This window comes from Herpailurus yagouaroundi, unplaced genomic scaffold, assembly GCF_014898765.1.
Source record: "Herpailurus yagouaroundi ecotype Mexico unplaced genomic scaffold, PumYag 162, whole genome shotgun sequence".
NCBI classification, from domain to species: Eukaryota; Metazoa; Chordata; class Mammalia; order Carnivora; family Felidae; genus Herpailurus; species Herpailurus yagouaroundi.
The window spans coordinates 4,371,393-4,378,669 of record NW_024412403.1 but is presented as its reverse complement, the minus strand read 5'-3'; the positions used below and the strand labels follow the sequence as shown (position 1 = coordinate 4,378,669).

The 7,277-nt window shown below is 52.4% G+C and overlaps 1 long non-coding RNA gene across 1 annotated transcript in view; it reads right to left on the bottom strand.

Moving 5' to 3' along the window:
- LOC121035913 (uncharacterized) overlaps nucleotides 1-216 on the bottom strand; it is a 3,948-nt gene extending 3,732 nt beyond the window's left edge. Inside the window, exon 1 of the long non-coding RNA XR_005793140.1 lies at nucleotides 11-216. This is a non-coding gene — a long non-coding RNA (uncharacterized LOC121035913). The remainder of the gene's footprint in view (nucleotides 1-10) is intronic.
- Nucleotides 217-7,277: the final 7,061 nt, after the last annotated feature.

The window sequence follows — 7,277 nt, the reverse complement described above, 5'->3', positions numbered from 1 at the left end:
AGAAATGTACGCTCGCTCAGTTCCGGAGGCCAGAAATCCAGGCGGCCATGCAGGGTTGGTTCTGGTGGCTCTGAGGGCGAATCCAGGCCTCTCCCAGCTTCTGGTATTTGCTGGCAATCCTTGGCCCTCGTCGGCTTGGAGATGTGTCACCCGGTCCCCGCCTCCGCCTTCACACGGCCTTCTCCCTCGTGTCTGCACCCAGTTCCCCTCTTCCTAGAGGGACACTGGTGGCTGAACTGAGGGCCCACCCTCAGCCACGCCCAGGCTTCGTAGGACTCAAGTTGCTACAAACTGGAGGTGCCCTTTAAGGAAAAGAATACAAAATGATTAAATAAAAATGAGGTGCAAATGTGAAAGCATATTCAGAATGCAGACAAATCACAAGAAGTTACTGGAGCTGTGGACACTCAGATGCCTTCCCTCTGCAGTCTGTCCAGGCAACTCGGAGAAACGCCCACCTAGAAAGTGTGGATCAGGTGGGGGCCCCCAAATGTGGGGTGGACGATCAGGTGGGAGCCGGTGGCCTGGGGGGCCGGCAGGGGGGGGAGTGTGTGTGAAAGGATTCGCCCCAGACACAACAAAGGAGGCAGAAGTTTCTAGAACGCTTGGCCAGAGAGCAGCGGGCAGGACAGCAGAGGAGGAACTGTCCGCAAGGAGGCAGTGGGTGGGGCTGTTTTTAAAGCAGGAAGGTGAGGAAGTCGTGGAACCTTCCCTTTTTTGATAACTGTGCCCCGTTGTAAGTAACCCATAGGACTTGTGGATATTGTGAAATGGGCCGGTCTGTATTCAGTCAGGCCGTCCCTGTAGGCCTTTTGCCTTGATCAATTCCCATTGCTCAAACCTGTTGTCTAAACACAGCCTCTACAGAATACCTCGCGGCCTTCTCTCCCTGTCTACAACACCCTGTGGCTCCCAGAAGCCCTGCGCACTCCTCTCAGCTGTGCAGAGGAGAGCCCTGCGGCTCAGGCTCATCCGATTCCAGCGAAAGCCCCTCTGCTTAAACAAAGATGTTTTGGGGCCAGACAGGACAGGAAAGGGGACTGGGGGAGGGTGGGGGTATCAGAGTCTCAACAGGAAGGAAGGGGCAGCACCCTGACCTGACGCAGACTGTAGCTGGCCTGGGAGCCTGGCCCAGCCGGGCAGTGGTCACCGTCCTCCTCCTTCACCTCTCGGCTTTCTGCTCCCCGTGCACCCCACAGAGAACCCACCACTGGGAAGGGGGCTCCTTCCAGCAGCAACACGCACTGAGTGCCCCCGTCCCCCAGCTCCGAGAGCTTCCCTGGCAGCTTGTAAATCATGCCACAGCTTGAAAGGCATGTTCTCAATACCTCAGTTTTATGTCCCTTATAAGATGGAAATGTAATCACAGCCTTCTGCTATGATTCAGTCAGAAGAAAGATGCCGGTCTAAGGACAGGTGTGATGGGGCCACCTGAAGCCCCATCACAAGGGCAGAGGCAGGTCCCAGGTGAGGATCTCCCCAGGGCTGCAAACCCGGCTGGGGCCACTTGGCCTGATTTCAGGGGAAGGGTGCAGCAGAACTACTCCTTTCTCCCCTGGCCATTGCTCTCCCCAGTCTGCACCTGTCTGCCCAAGCCCTATGACTCCTGAAGATTCAGGGCTGGCCCAAAAGTCCTGGGTGTACTGCTTGCGTAGGGCACAAAGGGTGGCTCCTGCCCACACAGTTAAGCTTGGCCCTTTTAAGCATGCTTTTGAATCGCCTGCTACATTGGGGACTTTGGAAGGATCCCAAATCTGTTCCTTATATCCCAGAATTCTGTTCAGTTTTCCATCCGCCTATCCATCGATCCCTCCACCCAGCATGCATTTATCCATCCAGCCAGCCAGCCATTCACCCATCCATCCACCCATCCATTCACCCATCCATCCATCATTCCATCCATCCATCCACCCAGCATGCATCTATCCAGCCAGCCAGCCAGCCATCCTCCCACCCATCCATCAACCCATCTACCCATCCACCCATCCACCCATCCATTCACCCAGCCATCCACCATCCATCATTCCATCCATCCATCCACCCAGCATGCATTCATCCATCCATCCATCCATCCATCCACTGTCCATTCATCATTCATTTTCCATTATCCATCATCCACCCACTTTTCAACATTCCTCCATCATGCATCTGTCCATCCTCCATTATCCACCACCCATCATCTATCCGTCTCTTAGAAAAGTCTTGAGATCCTGCTAATGTGCCAGGAGCTGTGCTTGCCCTTGGAGTTACAAAGGTTTCAAGAACAGAGCCTTACTGTCATGGAGCCTTTGGTACTGAGAAAGCAGAGAGAACATGTGTGACGGGTGTCATCTGCAGGCATAAGGCACAGGCAGTGTCGCAAGCAGGGTGCAGCTGGTGCCTTGCCCCCTTCACCTTCATTCCCTTGCTCAGTCCGGTTTCTTAGTAGCTCGCATTCAAAGTAGGGCGGTCCCCTCCACGGATGCTGCCCCCTCCCTCCTCCAAAGCCTGGGAACCAGCCGGAGGAGGACTCCTTGCCCCAGGCACAGGTGATTAGCAGCCTCACCCCTGCCAGTCTGCACAAGACTTCCCCTGAGGCCACAGCAGCTCAAGAATGCTCTGCATTTTTCTCATTTCAATAAAGGTGTAAAGGGTACTTCTGGAGGGAGGAAGCCAAGAAATCACACCCTTTCAGGTACATTCTTGGCTGCCTGGCTGGGAATTATGTTTTTTTGAGGGAGGGGGCTGCTTGGTTTGACAGTTTACCTCTTTGACTCAAGCCTGAGGAATGCTGGCCCGCCTACCTCTTGACCTGCGGACCCCTGGCCCTGCCTGGTGGGAACCAGGAACTCCAGGAGCTCAGTTAAGCACTGGGGACAGGGAGGGATGGGAACTGGAGGTAGGCCTAAGTTCATCTGAGTGACCCCGGGACTTAACACGGGCCTGGAAAAGTCAGCACTGGGTAGGGAATGGAAGGATAGATGGATAGATGAGTGAATGGATGGGTATGTGGATGGATGGATAAATGGATGGATGGATGGATGGATGGTTGGATGGTGCATGGATGGATGGATGGATGGATGGATGAGTGGATGGATGGATGGGTGGATGTTTGGATGGATGGATGAATGGATGGATGGATGGGTGGATGGATGGATGAATGGATGGATGGATGGATGGATGGTTGGATGGTGAATGGATGGATGGATGGATGGATGGATGAATGGATGGATGGATGGGTGGATGGATGGATGAATGGATGGATGGATAGATGGATGGATGGATGGATGGTTGGATGGTGCATGGATGGATGGATGGATGGATGGATGAGTGGATGGATGGATGGGTGGATGTTTGGATGGATGGATGAATGGATGGATGGATGGGTGGATGGATGGATGAATGGATGGATGGATGGATGGATGGTTGGATGGTGAATGGATGGATGGATGGATGGATGGATGAATGGATGGATGGATGGGTGGATGGATGGATGAATGGATGGATGGATAGATGGATGGATGGATGGATGGTTGGATGGTGCATGGATGGATGGATGGATGGATGGATGAGTGGATGGATGGATGGGTGGATGTTTGGATGGATGGATGAATGGATGGATGGATGGGTGGATGGATGGATGAATGGATGGATGGATGGATGGATGGTTGGATGGTGAATGGATGGATGGATGGATGGATGGATGAATGGATGGATGGATGGGTGGATGGATGGATGAATGGATGGATGGATAGATGGATGGATGGATGGATGGTTGGATGGTGCATGGATGGATGGATGGATGGATGGATGAGTGGATGGATGGATGGGTGGATGTTTGGATGGATGGATGAATGGATGGATGGATGGGTGGATGGATGGATGAATGGATGGATGGATGGATGGATGGTTGGATGGTGAATGGATGGATGGATGGATGGATGGATGAATGGATGGATGGATGGGTGGATGGATGGATGAATGGATGGATGGATAGATGGATGGATGGATGGATGGTTGGATGGTGCATGGATGGATGGATGGATGGATGGATGAGTGGATGGATGGATGGGTGGATGTTTGGATGGATGGATGAATGGATGGATGGATGGGTGGATGGATGGATGAATGGATGGATGGATGGATGGATGGTTGGATGGTGAATGGATGGATGGATGGATGGATGGATGAATGGATGGATGGATGGGTGGATGGATGGATGAATGGATGGATGGATAGATGGATGGATGGATGGATGGTTGGATGGTGCATGGATGGATGGATGGATGGATGGATGAGTGGATGGATGGATGGGTGGATGTTTGGATGGATGGATGAATGGATGGATGGATGGGTGGATGGATGGATGAATGGATGGATGGATGGATGGATGGTTGGATGGTGAATGGATGGATGGATGGATGGATGGATGAATGGATGGATGGATGGGTGGATGGATGGATGAATGGATGGATGGATAGATGGATGGATGGATGGATGGTTGGATGGTGCATGGATGGATGGATGGATGGATGGATGAGTGGATGGATGGATGGGTGGATGTTTGGATGGATGGATGAATGGATGGATGGATGGGTGGATGGATGGATGAATGGATGGATGGATGGATGGATGGTTGGATGGTGAATGGATGGATGGATGGATGGATGGATGAATGGATGGATGGATGGGTGGATGGATGGATGAATGGATGGATGGATAGATGGATGGATGGATGGATGGTTGGATGGTGCATGGATGGATGGATGGATGGATGGATGAGTGGATGGATGGATGGGTGGATGTTTGGATGGATGGATGAATGGATGGATGGATGGGTGGATGGATGGATGAATGGATGGATGGATGGATGGATGGTTGGATGGTGAATGGATGGATGGATGGATGGATGGATGAATGGATGGATGGATGGGTGGATGGATGGATGAATGGATGGATGGATAGATGGATGGATGGATGGATGGTTGGATGGTGCATGGATGGATGGATGGATGGATGGATGAGTGGATGGATGGATGGGTGGATGTTTGGATGGATGGATGAATGGATGGATGGATGGGTGGATGGATGGATGAATGGATGGATGGATGGATGGATGGTTGGATGGTGAATGGATGGATGGATGGATGGATGGATGAATGGATGGATGGATGGGTGGATGGATGGATGAATGGATGGATGGATAGATGGATGGATGGATGGATGGTTGGATGGTGCATGGATGGATGGATGGATGGATGGATGAGTGGATGGATGGATGGGTGGATGGTTGGATGGATGGATGAATGGATGGATGGATAGATGGATGGATGAATGGATGGTTGGAGGATGGATGGATGGATGGATGGATGGATCGCCTACTACGGGTGGGAGGGCAGGCTGGGAGGAGGGAAGCCCACCACAGCAGAGGGAGGGACAATGAGGGGAGGAGCAAGATGGCTTCAAGCCCCAAGTAGTGAGGGCAGAAAGATGAGGCAGCCGACCCACAGGTCTTCCGAGGCTCTGCATTGCCTGAGCTGGTGTTTTCTTCTGCCCAAGGCTAAAGCTTGGTCTCCACATCCTGAAATTCACCCCTTCCCAATACAGCCTTGACTCATGGAGGGACTTAGGAGAAGTCACTGCTCCCTCACCCTGCAGTCAGAAGGGTGGAAAGGAGGAGGCTGGCAGCAGCTGTGGCCTCACAGTGTGTTGTGAGAATCGGTGACTCACTACTTCTTACGAATGCAAAGCTGGACACTGTCTGGGAGCTTGGGGAAGGCAGTCCACACCACACACCTCGCCGGGGACGGAGATGCTAACAGAGGGAATATTGCCCTGTGTGCTGGCTCTGCCCCGCAAGAGCGGCCTATGGCCTTGGGCAAGTCGCCCCACTTCTCTGAGTCTCGCCATCCTGCCTCTGAAGCGGTGATGAAGATAATAACAGTATCTCCCTCAATGGCTTGTGTGCGGCTTCACAGTGTCAGTAAAAGTCTTTGAGCTCCCAGGAGAAAGGCGCCAGGAGCCACAAGGTGTTATTAGAAGTAATTGGGCCTGCAATTGAATAAATCTTCAAAGCTGCCAGACTCAGTTTCCTTCGCCTGGGTTTTCCGGCCCCTCTTGATCTCTTAAGATGTGTCCACCTGGCTACTTCTCCCCTCCTCACCCCTACCACCCCTTTGTCCTTCTTGTGTCACCAGCAAGTTACTCTCACACTTTGCTTCCTAGCTTGAGTCCCCACAATGTCGGGGAGCCTGGGTGGCTCAGTCGGTTGAGCGTCCGACTTCGGCTCAGGTCTGATCTCACCGTTCCTGGGTTCAAGCCCTGCGTCAGGCTTTGTGCTGACATCTTAGAGCCTGGAGTCTGCTTCGGATTCTGTGTCTCCCTCTCTCTCTGACCCTCCCCCACTTGCACTCTGTGTGTGTGTGTGTCTCTCTCTCTCTCTCAAAAATAAATAAACATTTAAAAAAATGTTCTAAAGAGTCCCCACAATGAGTGTTCTGCCTCCGAAGCGATGGAAACCAAGCAAGTAGAACTGTCAAGGACCCTAGGGAGCATTGAATCCAAACCCCAAGCCAGAAAAGATAAATGTTGTCTATCTGTCCATCCATCCATCCATTCATCTATTCATTCATACAATCATCTATCCATCCACCCATCTATTCACTCACCCATCCATCCATCCATCCATCCATCCACCCACCGATTTATCCATCCATTCATCCATCCATCTGTCCATCCATCCGTCCACCCACCCATCCATCCATCCATCCATCCATCCACCCATCCATTCACTCATCTACCCACCTATCGTTCCAACCCCCAACCCAATGTTGGCTTTTTCAGGCCCATGTTAAGCCCTGGAGTCACTCAGATGAACTCAGACCGACCTCCAGTTTCCGGCCAAGATGCAGAGCACTGGGCTTACCTGGGAAAATACATGTGAGACAGTGCCCGGCTTCTCAAAGGACATTCCCTGTCCCACTCTACACATCTCCAAGAGGCTTTTCTTCATTCTCATTGCCCTGATCTACACTCCATTTGCTCCTCTGCAGGCGTGAGGGTGTTGGGACACAGGGGATGACCCCAAGGCCCCTCTCTGCACCCCTCTGATTTGGGGATATTCTCTGCTGGGGAGACTGTGGTGCAGGCAGCCATGTGTGGGCTCTGGAGGAAGAATCCAAAGCTAGGGTCAGTTTCATCAAAGGGAGGTCAAACCAGCAGAGGATGGGCAGAGGAGCCAAAGTCTTTCGCTCCTCACCTGCTGCCCACTGTGGGTTCTGAACGACTCCCCAGGAGCT